Source organism: Leucoraja erinacea, unplaced genomic scaffold (genome assembly GCF_028641065.1).
Source record: "Leucoraja erinacea ecotype New England unplaced genomic scaffold, Leri_hhj_1 Leri_735S, whole genome shotgun sequence".
In the NCBI taxonomy this organism is placed as follows: domain Eukaryota; kingdom Metazoa; phylum Chordata; class Chondrichthyes; order Rajiformes; family Rajidae; genus Leucoraja; species Leucoraja erinaceus.
In genome coordinates, this window is record NW_026576658.1 from 35,418 (window position 1) to 48,805 (window position 13,388).

Consider the following 13,388-nt stretch of genomic DNA (forward strand, 5'->3'; position numbering starts at 1 on the left):
TACAAATAAGACAAAGTGCTGGAGTAACTCTGAGTCAGGCATCATGTCTGGAGGACATAGGTGACATTTCAGGTCGGAACCTTTCTTCAGCCTCATCATAATGTCTAGGAGTACAATGAAGCAGGGCCGGATTTACATATAAGCTAGACAAGCTTAAGCTTAGGGCCTTGAGATGTAGGGGGGCCTACTCACCTCGCTCCCTCACCGGTCTTCCCCATCCCCCTCAAACCATGTGACCCCAGCTCTTCCCCACCCACACTACAGTCCTCATACCCCCTGACCACCCCCACCCCTCCACCAGACATCGGCTCGGCCTCAGTCCACTCACCTGCTTTCCTCCAGTCCCAATTCCCATCCCTGCCACAGGCCCAACATTCCAGAGGTTCAAACTGCGATCCAGGTTAGGCATCTCCCGGTCGGCGGTGAATCCAATATGTATTTTAAAATCAATTGTTTATTAACCACATACAGTAGGATCTATGTGTCACACTGTCACTGTTGGGTAGTCATGGTCCTCTAGTCGTGGGGGTGGGGGATTGGGAGGGGGAGGGGCTCACAAGTGAAGTAGCTTAGGGCGTATCTTCATCTAAATCCGGCTGTGCAATGACGCCATACACAAGGAAAAGGGGTAGAGTAGAATGTAATGTTGAAGTGTTATCGTGTTGGAGTCGGGGGCCAAGATGGTGTGGAATTTGTTACATGTGCCCAGGAAGGCTTATAAAAAAGCAGGACGAAGCAATTCTATCGAGGGGCAATTTGTACTCAACCTTACTTTTGGGAAAGTACACAAAAATGCTGGAGAAACTCAGTGGGTGCGGCAGCATCTATGGAGCGAAGGAGATAGGCAACATTTCGTGCCGAAACCCTTCTTCATCAGGAAATGCAGATGTGGAATGAGGAAGTGTCCGTGAAGGAGCTCTCTGCAAACGGGGACAACAATTTTGTTGAGTCTTTAAGGTTGTTTGGAAATGGAGAAGGTTGGATCTAGGGTTTGCATGTTAGCATTGGGGGGAGGGCTGACCGACAGTAGAAGATGGGATGGCAGAGTGGAGCTGCTATTGGAGGAAAAGCAACACTTCCAGAAGTGGGAGGTGTTTGAAAGAGAATTAGTCAGCATGTCCCTGTAAGGGTAGGAAGCAACGATGGTGAGATTAGGGAACCTTGTTTAACAAAGTAAGTTGAGGCAATAGCCAGGAAAAATAAATAAGTGTGTCTTTAGACAGGCAGGTGGCTATGCCTGGAATGGAGGGATATGGATCTTGTGCAGGCAAAGGAAATTAGTTAATCTTGGCATCATGTTCGGCAAGGACATTGTGGGCTGAAGGGCCTGTTCCTGTGCTGTACTGCTTTATATTTGATGTTCACTTACTTTCTGCCTCCTATCACTGAACTGATTTTCGCTGTCGCTTGTCAAAACACCTGGTTTTGGAGGCATCTGCCCTGACACTCTGGACCAGCTTACCCTGCAGAACCTTGTCCAAAGCTTTGCTAAAGTCCACGTAAACCACATCTACTGCCTTGTCGGTGTCAATGTTCTCAGTGCCCTCCTTAAAAGCCTCAATCAGATTTGAGGCTAGATTACTGCAGAGTTGTTTTCTGACTGGAATTTTGTAAGCAGCAGTAAGCTTCAAGGATTGGTGCTGGGACCTTCGTAGCAAGTATGTGTGTATGTATATATTAATGATGGATAGGAATGCAGGTGGATTGATCAGCAGATTTGCTGATAACATGAATTTGGGTGGAGATATAGATAGCGAGGATGTTTGCTAAAGGATAACGAAGAACATAAATGAGCCGGGAAATTGGGCAGATGGAGTTTAATTTAGACCAGTGTGAGGTGATGCACCATGGGTCATCTAATTGGCAGGCCGCACATAGCAAATGCAGGCATCTACAGAAACATTGATGTTGGGGGTGTGTGTGTGGGGGGGTGGGGGGTGGGGGGGGGAGGGGGTAACTTTTAAATCTCTCCCTGCATGGGAGACCCGACCTTTTCTTGTCGGGTCTCCGTTGTCGTTGGGGCTGCAATGAGGAGCGGCCTCCAACAGGAGAAGACTGGGGACTCTGGTGCCGACGACTCACTTCACCGTCGCGGAGCTGGCCGAGTCCGGAGCGGGTGGAGTTGTGGTGGAGCGCTGCTGCTGCTGCGGCCCGACCTCCGGAGATTCGGAGGCTGCAACTGCGGGTCTGGCGGACGGCGGCACCGGGAGCCCGCGGGTCCCTGGAGGGAGACCGCTTTTCAGGGCTCCCGCAACGGCGACTTCTCCCGCCCGAGTTGCGGGGTCGAAGAGCTCCTGGAGCGGGGTCTCACAGCACCGCCCCGCGCGGCTTGGAATGGCTGTGGGACTGCGAGTGCACGCCGGGGGCTCTAACACCAAGACCCGGTGTGCGACCTTGCACCACCCGGCGTGGCTTTAATGGCCGCGGGACTATCGCCAACGCTAGCCGGGGGCTTTGACTTTGACGGGGGTGGATGGGGGGGGGGGGGGGGGGGGGGGGGGGGGGGGGGGGGGGGGGGGGGGCAGGGGGGAGAGATACGGGGGGGGGTGAGAGTGGAGAGATTTTTTTGTTTGGCCTTCCATCATAGCGATGTGATGGATGTTTATGTAAATTATGTTGTGTCTTGGGTCTATTTGTTTGTAATGTATGGCTGCAGAAACGGCATTTTGTTTGAACCTCAAGGGGTCCAAATGACAAATAAATTGAATCTTGAATCTTGAATCTTGAATGTACAGACCTGGATACTACCTGGAATGGTGAGCTTCAGATGATTGGATCAGTTGTGATTGATCAGTGGACAGCAGGAAACTGAGGGATGACCATATAAAGTTAATAAAATAATAAGTAGCCTAGAGCGTGTTGATAGTCATTGTCTTTTCCCCAGCGCACAAGAGTCTAAAACTAAAGGGCATGGTTTTAAGGTGAGAGGAATCTGAGGGGCAATGTTTTCCACACAGAGTGTTGGGTGTATGGAACAAGCTGTTAGAGGAGGTAGGTGAAGCAGGTACTATAAAAACATTTGAAAGACATTTGGACAGATCCATGGATAAGAAAGATTCAGCCCAATACATCCGTGCCGACCAAGGCGCCTACGTTTTGCCCACATCCCTCTAATCCGTATCTATCCATGTACCTGTCCATGTGTCTTTTAAATTATGTTGCAGTACCTGCCTCAACTACCTCCGCTGGCAGCTCGGTCCTTATATTCACCACACCTTATGTGTTAAAAAGTTGCCTCTTGGATTCCTATGAAATCTTTCCCCTTTCATCATAACTCAAGGAGTCACAGTGTCATATTGCACGGGAACAGGTCCTGCAGCTTATTTCATGCATGCAGGCCAAGGTGCCCATCTAAGCTGGTCCCACCAACCCACGTTTGCCCAAATATACCCAACTCAACATAAGTGTTTTCAACACAAAGTGCAAGGTGGATAAGCTTTTCCCACTGAGAGTAGGGAAGATTCAAACAAGGGGACAGGACTTGAGAATTAAGGGACAGAAGTTTAGGGGTAACATGAGGGGGAACTTCTTTACTCAAAGAGTGGTGGCTGTGTGGAATGAGCTTCCAGTGAAGGTAGTGGAGGCAGGTTCATTTTTATCATTTAAAAATAAATTGGATAGTTATATGGACGGGAAGGGAATGGAGGGTTATGGTCTGAGTGCAGGTATATGGGACTAGGGGAGAATACGTGTTCGGCATGGACTAGAAGGGTCGAGATGGCCTGTTTCCGTGCTGTAATTGTTATATGGTTTTAAGATCGTTACACGCAGGCTAAGCAGGGATTTATTCAAGGCAACATCATAAATCACAAACCAAAAATCGCAGCAAGGCAGTTACAATGTTTTCTCCCACCAGTTAACGATTGTTTAATGACAAAGTGCCAACCAGATTCATTCCAAAACTTTCCCTGTTTGACGCAACAGGGTGGCCATAGTTCAAATGAAGTTCCCTCTGGTTATTAGTGCAGGGTAAGTGACAGGCAGCTCCTGTTTCCCAGGTACATATTTCCATACACGAGGCAGTCCACATTAAATTGATTTTTGTCAATGTTCAGACCTTGAAGACACAGCATTCCCAATACTTCCGTGATCAGAAGGTAGAGACATAATGTAGCTTTCACCTTTGACACCTGGCCTCTTAAAATGGAGCTGGTTTCACCCCTCGTATCATCCACTTCCGAGGCAAGGCTGGAGTAGTCAAAATCTCACCGTGACACGCCACGGAATAGTGAAAGGCCTGGATAGAGTGGATATGTAGAGGATGCTTCCACTAGTGGGAGAGTCTAAGATCAGAGGCCATAACCTCAAAATAAAAAAGTCAGAGGGTGGTGAATCAGTGGAATTCATTGCTGCAGACAGCTGTGGAGGCCAAGTCATTGGATATATATTTTAATTTTTTAATTTTTATTTGAAGCAATTGTACAAAGATAAAACATTCAGCATCTAAAATTATACAATTATTGTACAGCTTCATTTTTAACCTTATAACCCGAAAATGAAAAAAGAAAAGAAAAAGAGAACAAGAAAGGGAAAAGTTAAAAAACGAAAAGATAGATCGAAAAAGCACAAAAGAAAGTTCTCTAAACTACCAAAGAAATGTGGCTGAAAGTTATAGAAATAAGAAAAATGAAAAAGAAAGGTGGAGATATACCTTGCCCCTCGTCCCCCCCCCCCCCCCCCCCCCCCCCCCCCCCCCCCCCCCCCCCCCCCCCCCCCCCCCCCCCCCCCCCCTCCGCCCACCTCACCCAACCCGGCATTGGATTTAAAATTAAATTTGTGTTGCATCATGCTTTTCTTGTAAGAATTCGGTGAAGGGTGTCCATGTCTTGAGAAATTGATCTGGTTTTCCCGCCAAGACAAGCCTAATGTTTTCCAAATGTAGTGTCTCGGACATGTTTGTGATCCACAAACATTTTGTACAGGAAGCAAAGGAATGGGTTATGGTTGCTTCTTGGAGGAGACATTTATCACAAATAGGGGAGACATTTGGGAAGATCATATTCATTTTAGACTTAATGAATAATAAAGTCTATGCAGTATTTTAAATTGCATTAGCGAGTGCCTAACATTAAGAGAACAGTAATGTATATATAGAAGACTTTCCTGCCAACTATCCTTTGAAATTGTTAGACCCAATTTGTCTTCCCAAGCTCACCTAATTATTTCCGACAGTGGAATATGTACATTTAAAAGGGTATTATAGAGGTACGATATTAACTTATTTGATCCTGACTTTCTATTCATGCATTCATCTAGTATATCTGGAACCATAGAGTGACAATCTTGAGTGTGTATTTTCATATAGTCTCGTATTTGAAGATATCTGGTATTGACTACCTTTCAAATTATATTTCGACTGTAATTCTTGAAACGAGAGGAGGGTCCCCATCTCATAAAGATCTCCCAGCTTTTTAATTCCTAAGCTTTCCCATTGTGCAAATACCTTGTCTGAAGTAGACAATTTAAAGGAGGGATTATTGGCTATTGGTAAGAAGAGAGATAAATTTCTCAATTTAAGGGTTGATTTCAACTGTTTCCAGATTCGTAAGGTGATATGGATTATCAAATTTTTCTCATATGGTGATTTCTTCAGATTTATTGGAGAGAGAAGAATCGCGCCTATATTGAAAGGCAAACAATCTTCCCTCTCCATTTTTAACCAGTTTTCTTGTTGGCATGCATCGTCCATCCAATAAATTCAATTATTAATATTAGTTGCCCAGTAATAGAAAAGAAAATTAGGGAAAGCCAGTCCGCCAGTTTCTTTAGGTTTGTATAAATGTTGTTAGTGAATTTTGTGAGTTTTGAAATCTCAGATAAAGTTTGTAATCGCAGTCAAGTTTAAAAAAAAATAAGTTCTTGGGGAGAAAAATCGGTATTGATTGAAATAAGTACAGGAATTGTGGAAGGAAAATCATCTTTATGGCATTTACTCTACCTATGAGGGAAATCAGAAGTGTTTTCCAAAATTGAATAAGGGCATTTAATTTGGTGATTGGTGGTGGAAAATTTGCTTGATATAAGGAAGATTATTTTCTAGTCACGTAAGCTCCAAGATATTTAAATTTTTCTGTAGCAATTCTAAAGGGAAATTTTAGAAGGTGTGACGGGTCTTGAGGTTTTATCGACATAATTTCACTTTTGTTCCAGTTTATTCTATACCCTGAAAAGAAGCCAGATTGTTCTATAAGATTTAGTATGTTTGGGATACTGACTTGGGAGTTGGTCGTATATAATAGTACATCGTTTGCATACAACAATATCTTATTATTAGAATATTTTGTATTATAGCCATGAATGTTCAGATGTACTCTTATACTTTCAGCAAAGGGTTCAAACGCAAGGGCAAATAACAGTGGTGGTAATGCACACCCTTGTCTATAGCCCCTGGATAATTGAAATTTAGGTGAGAGTGTTTGATTAATCAGTATTCTGGCAGTCGGATTGTTATATAACAACTTTATCCATGAAATCAAATTTTCTCCTAGTTGGAATTTTTGCAATCCTGCGACGAGATATTCCCATTCTACTTGGTCAAATGCTTTTTCTGTGTCTAAGGAAATAATTGATAAGTCTTCATTTATTGTTCTGTATGAGTACATTATATTAAACAAGCATCACAAGTTATTGAACGAGTGTCTCTTGGGTATAAACTCAGTTTGATCAGGGTATATTAGTTTACTAGCATACTTACTTAGTCTTCTTGCCAGGGTTTTGGCTAATATTTTCTGGTCCGTGTTTAAAAGAGATATTGCTCTATATGATCCTGGCTAATCAAGATCTTTATCTTTTTTTGGGTATCAGTGTAATAGTTGATTTGGTTAAAGTTTGTGGTGAAGTCTGTTCTTTAAATGCGTGTATATAAAGAGCTTGTAAACGAGGAGAGATTAATACATGACATTTTTTATAAAATTTGTTACTAAACCCATCCCATATCTTTTACTGTAATCTGCGCTCCTAATTCTTCACGTTCCCACCGCGTTAAGTGATGGAAGATTGCAATTGTCAAGGAAATGTTTCATCTTTATTGTTTCTACTGGTTTTAGATGTGTATAAATTTTGATAGAATTGTAAAAATCTTTCATTGATATCTTCAGGGATTGTAAGTAGCTCACCTTTGTCTGATCTCATTTTTTGACTGGTATGATATTTTTCCATTTTTCTCAACTGACGTGCCAGAGGTTTGTGCAGTTTGTCACCGAATTCAAAGTTTTTTTGCTTAGTATATTGAAATAATGGTAACTCTTGCAGAAAGAATTTGATTCAACTTAAATGTTAATACTGCTATCTTATTGTGTTTGTCAATAGAAGGATCGGTAGCATTTTCTAAATCAAGCTGTCTAATCTGTTCTTCTAATTCCAATTGTTCCGGCCTTTTTTTAAATTTTGATACGCTTGGTATAAGATAATAGAACCTCTAATAAAGGCCTTAAAAGATTCCCATAATAGACAGGCCGAAATGCCTGGTGTGTCATTGGTCTCATAAAATAATTCCATCTGTTGCTTCAAATATTCACAGTGTAACCTGGATCAGTTAATATTTGAGGATTAAATCTCCAGAACATTTTTTTTATTATGCGTTCCTTCTAATTTTAAGGAGAATGTTAATGGACAATGGTCGGAAATAATATTATGATATTTGGGATTAATTGTAAAAGGGATTAGTTTTGTGTCCAGCAGAAAATAATCAATACGTGTATACGTTTTGTGCACGGCTGAATAAAAAGAATATTCTCTTCCAGATGGATTCACAATCCTCCATACATCGGTTATATTTGTATTTTTTGTATAAGTGTTTAGGAGATTGCTAGATTTTGTATTATATCTCCTTTGCTGTGAGGATTTATCCAGATATTGGTCCAGAACACAAATGAAGTCTCCTCCAATTATCTGATTTTGCTGGGTGAAGTCTGAGATTATATTAATTATTTTATTTTAAAATTGTGGGTTGTCAAAATTGGAGGCATAGATATTCACCATAGTAAGTGGGGTTGAATATAACTCCCCAGATACTATAATGTACCTACCCTCATCGGCTATAGTGGCTTTGTGTTTGAATGATATGCCTTTACGAAATTATGATTGCAGTCCCTCTAGCTATAGAAAGAAAAAGTAGAATGATATAGTTGGTCAATCAAGTTAGCCTTCAGCCTGTTATGAGCTTCATTCTTGAGATGCGTATCCTGTAAAAATATATCAGCATTAATTGATTTTAGATGGGCTAAGATCTTACCCCTTTTAATTGGCTCATTAACGCCTCTAACGTACCAACTACAAAAGGTAATTCCTCCAGTTTTTCTAGAAGGATCGTCTTGCATTAAAGTTTACATGGTTTCCCTTGTTTCAGATGGAGTAACACAATATTTAAAATAAAACTTTTGGTTACTGGGTGGGTGAGCCCAATTCCATAGCCCTGCAGGTATCTCCCAAGAAAAAGTGCCTTAAAAAGAATAGATAAAGAGTATAACAGCAATGTCAAATACATAGCCAATTTAAAATCGGTAAACTTAAAGGAATTTATTAGTACCTCCAGCAATTCAGCAGACAGAGCGAGATCTTTCTCACCTCCCTTCTCAAGCATCATCAACAGCCCACCAGCTTCCCTAATCATTCTAATACCATCTCTAACCTTCTGCGCATCTTGCTATAACTTACTCAATATCTGTGTACACTTGCTTGACCCCTCTTTCTCTATCAACCTCTGCCCACTCCCTGGGCATCCCACTTTCTTGCTTCTCTACTTGACTCTCCTAACTTACCCCGACTTCCTGACTAATTCTCACTAAATCCCCCTTCCGATAACACTCTGTAGTTCTCCCCATCTCACTCTTCCATCATCTACCCCCTAGTTCTTTAATACCTTAACTCTACTCCCCACCCTCTCTACCATATTCCCTCTCCATTTGTCCTGCAGACTGTCAGGAGGTCTAAACCTTTTTATCGGGTAATTTATAGCCACCTTCTGGATATGAACAGACTATATAACCATAGCATAGATTTAATAAATCTCGTAATCAAATATTAACTGTTAAATTAAAATAGACGGCTTAATACGTGGATTTTTTCTGTTAGTATGTTAGTATGTTAGATAAGTTGTTAGGAATTTCAACTTCTTGACACAGCTGGATTGTACAAGGAGAGATTAATCTCTCTATCTCTAATCTTAGCCTAGGCTTAGCAGCATGTCAGCTACCTTATACGAACATTTTTAAACCCATTATAAACTTATAAGCCCTTTATAAACCCTTACAACTTTTATATCCCCGTTATAAATGCATACATATGGAGTGATTTAAACCCACAGTATAACAAGCAGTATAACTTCAAGGCAAATAAAACATAGCCCTAAGTAATCTACTGAATGTCAGCTCAATGTATTTTTGTGACAAAGCTATGAAAAGTGTTACATCCTACTTGTCCTTTGCAATGTCTTGCGCATACTTAAATGCATCTTCTGGGTCGGTGAAGAAGTGTTCAGACCCTCTGTATGTGACCCTTAGTTTGGCTGGATACATTAGGCCATATCCAAGATCTGGTATGTCTCCGAGGATAACTCTCGAGTGCTCTTCTCTTGATGACTTCGGCTAGATAATCTCAGAAAATTGTTATGCCGTCTCCTTCAAAAATCAGATTTCTTTTGTTTGCCACTTTCTTCATGATGTCTTCAAGAACTGATGCATGATGTAGCTTCAAATTAAATTGTCTTGGTGGAGCTCCAGGCCCCAGTTGGACTTTCAGGACTCGATGTACCCGGTAGAGTTTGGTTCTCTCATCCAGATTAAGTACCTGTTGAAGTAAGTCGACAGCAAAGTCACGAGTATCTTTGCCATCTTCTTTTCGTTCCTTCACCCCGACAATCCTTAGATTTTGACGTTCAGAACAGACTTCGAGATCTAGGCATTTTTCGGTCATTTTGGCCAATTGCCCAGAAACATGGTTGAGTTCTGTCTTCAGTCTTTGAGTTGTCTGGGTGATCTCAGTAGTTGCATATTCCAGTTCTCTGATGGTGTCACTATGTTTTCTTGAAGTGACAATAATGGGTTCTAACTTGGTGCTGATGTCTGCTTCAAGCCTTTTAATTTCTCCTTTCAGGGAGGAATCCACCTCCTCTATACGAACTCGTACCGTATCAATTTTTTCACATATTTCTGTTTTCACAGAATTAAGTTGCTCATCCAGTTTTGTGTCTAACTTTACAAGCTTTTCAGCCAACAAGTCTTTAATTTCTTGCACCATAGCCCGTGTTAGTGCTTGCTCTTGCTCTTGTTCCATAATAAAAGTAGAGCTTTCTTCCTCAGAGTCTTGAGAAGTTTCCTCACCTTCCTCTTGTAGAGTTTGCCCACGAGTCCTAGATCTTCTCAGAGGTGCGGTGGGAAGGTTCCTTTTGTGGACCCGTTTTCTCATTTAAAATACCAGTGTCAGGCCGATTTCTGATGGCGTCACTTACGCAACAACGGGCATCTGCCGGTAAGTGGTTTTCTTCAGTCCGTTTTTTTTTTTCAGGTGTTTTTGCGCGTTTTTCGGAGCGGAGCCAAATGGCGCGCGTCTTAGCATTCCATAGCGCCGCAAGAAGCGAAACGTCATTGGATATTTTTAAGGTGCAGATTGACAGATTCTTGATTGGTAAGGGTGTCAGGGTTATGGGGAGAATGGGGCTGAGAGGGAAAGATAGATCAGCTATGATTGAATGACAGAGTAGACTTGATGGGCCAAATCACCTAATTCTACTATAATTTATGAATGCTGGCTGCTTTCCCACGCTTGCCCTTGCGTTTGACACAAGCATGAAGCTGCTGCAATTTCTGTTCAATATTCCAGCTCCCACAGCAAAAGAAGTGTTACTGTCATCCAGGGAATTGAAATTCCTTGCACAACCTTGGGAATATTTTACAGTAAAGTAAACCTGAGGAAGCTTGGAAACACTCAACAGGTCAGGCGGCATGTGCGGAGAAACAGAGAATGTTTAAGGTTCATAAAGCTCTTGGCAATCTGTCACAAAAATTCACTTTACATCGAGGAATCGCAAAGCATCGTTCCTAAAGTCCCAATGGCAGGAGTATTGGGAGATGTATTGATGGGACATCTATTCAAGAGGGAGATACATTTAGCTCTTAGGACTAACGGAATCAAGGGATATGGGGAGAAAGCAGGAACGGGGATCTGATTTTTGATGATCAGCCATGATCATATTGAATGGCGGTGCAGGCTCGAAGGGCCGAATGGACTACTCCTGCACCTATTTTCTATGTTTCTATTAAGTGTGGGCCCCAGATGACACAGCTGTTGTAGGCCTCATCAAAGGGGGCAATGAGGAGGAGTATAGAGACACAATTAACAACTTTGTGGAGTGGAGTGCACACAATAATCTCCATCTCAACACCAAAAAAACGAAGGAGATAGTTGTGGATTTCAGGAGGGGGAGGAGGAGGATTCAACCAACACCAATCACCATCAGGGGCACTGAGGTGGAGGTGGTCGCCAACCACAGGTACCTTGGTGTGCAGCTTGACAGTGAGCTGGACTGGAAGAGTCATATGGAGGCGGTGTACAGGAAGGGACAAAGTAGACTGTATTTTTTAAGGAGGCTAAAGTCATTTAATATCTGTCAACCCCTACTGTGCAGTGTCTACCATTCAGTGGTGGCCAGTGCTCTGTTTTTTGCTGTGGCCTGTTGGGGAGAAGGCGCCCGCATAGCGGACAAAAACAGACTGGATAAGCTGATCAGGAAGGCCGGCTCAGTGGTTGGGGCAGAGCAACTAACGGTCAAGCAGGTGGCAGAGGCCAGAACTCTGAAAAAACTAGGCTCAATAATGACCAACCCCACTCACCCACTCCACGCCCTGAAGGTGATCAAGTGCAGCATCTTCAGTCAGAGACTGATTGCACCAATGTGCAAAACGGAGAGACATAGGAAGTCTTGTATACCAGCTGCTATAAGGTTTTATAATGCACAAAAATTTTAACTTATTATGTATTGAAGATATCTGTTGAAATGTGTGGTGTTATGTCTGTCTTGAAGCTGTTGTGGCACTGTAATTTCCTGTAAAGGATTATTAAAGGTTATTCTTCTTCTTCTTCTTCTTCTTCTTCTTCAGTAGGCTTCTCTGGATGTTCTTCCTGTGGCAAGGCTTGGTTTTGCCGCTCTATTTCTGGCAAGACGACTCTGGTATAGAAATATTCCAGCTTGTTCACTGTTTTCTCCCAGAAGGCATAATCGCGCTTCACGGGGACAATAGCAATATCATTGTCAGTGCAGACCACCAGATCCGCATTGTCGACGCCCACTACAGCCATCTGACACTGCATTTGGGTGAAATAACGGTGGTCCTCCTTCAGCTGAAATTTGCCATCCATCCTCAAGCAGAAGTTTTTGTCTTCGCAGGCCTCTTCGATGCTGTGTTTCCGGTGTTTGTAAGGGCGTACCACCTCCACCAGGCCCACCTTGGTCTTGGTCAGCTTGTCCTGCACCACCCCATCGGGACTCGCTGCCAGCCAGTTCTTCTCCGGGTCGATGAAGAGGCCGCAATGACGGACCTCAATCGCTTTACCAATCTCCAAGGACTTGCACTCCACGTACTGCTGGAGGGTGCCGGGGTCGATGCCCCATTTCTGGCCCATGATGGAATCGCGGTAGGACTTCGGCACAGCGCTGTTCGTTCCTTCCATGAAAGTACAGTGGGAGATCTTGTGGGCTAAGGTGTCCATAATACGGTTCCTGCGCCACTTGGACCACTTGGGTGTCTCCTGCGGCCCCCGGGTCTCCTTCTCAATATCTGCCGCCGCCTGCTCATTGATCTCGCTGGGCTGCATAGCACCAGTAGTGGCCTTGGGAGCAGGGCTGGCCTTCACACTGGGGGAAGGAGCACTCTTGGTGGAGCTCATTGGCTCTCTGCTGCTCGAGCTGGTGGCTCTCTGATCTGCCGGGGCTGTGGGTCGAGGGTTTGTAGGAGCTCCCACGCTGGATGGTGTTTGGGGGCTGCCAGGCCCAGACTGGGCTCCCTCTCCCTGGGTCTTGGAGCCCGAGGCGGTAGGGCTGGCTGCCTGACCCACATGGGGCACTGCCTCCTTCACAGGCCCAGCCTGATTCACGTCTCCTCCCGTCCTCCTCCCATGATCAGAAGGCTTTGCTGCCATTTGGAAATCGATCCTAGCTTCTGTGAAGTGAAAGAACAATGAAACACAGTGTGGCACAGTGGGTACTCCCACTATCTCAGTGCCAGAGACCCGGGTTTGAGCCTGACCTTGGATAGTCTGTCTGTGTGCAGTTTGTATGTCCTCCTGTGACCTCGTGGGTTTCCTCTGGGTGTTCCGGTTTCCTCCCACAAACCCACGTCTTTCGGATGTGGGCGGAAAGCGGAACACCCAGTGGAAACCCACACGGTCACAGA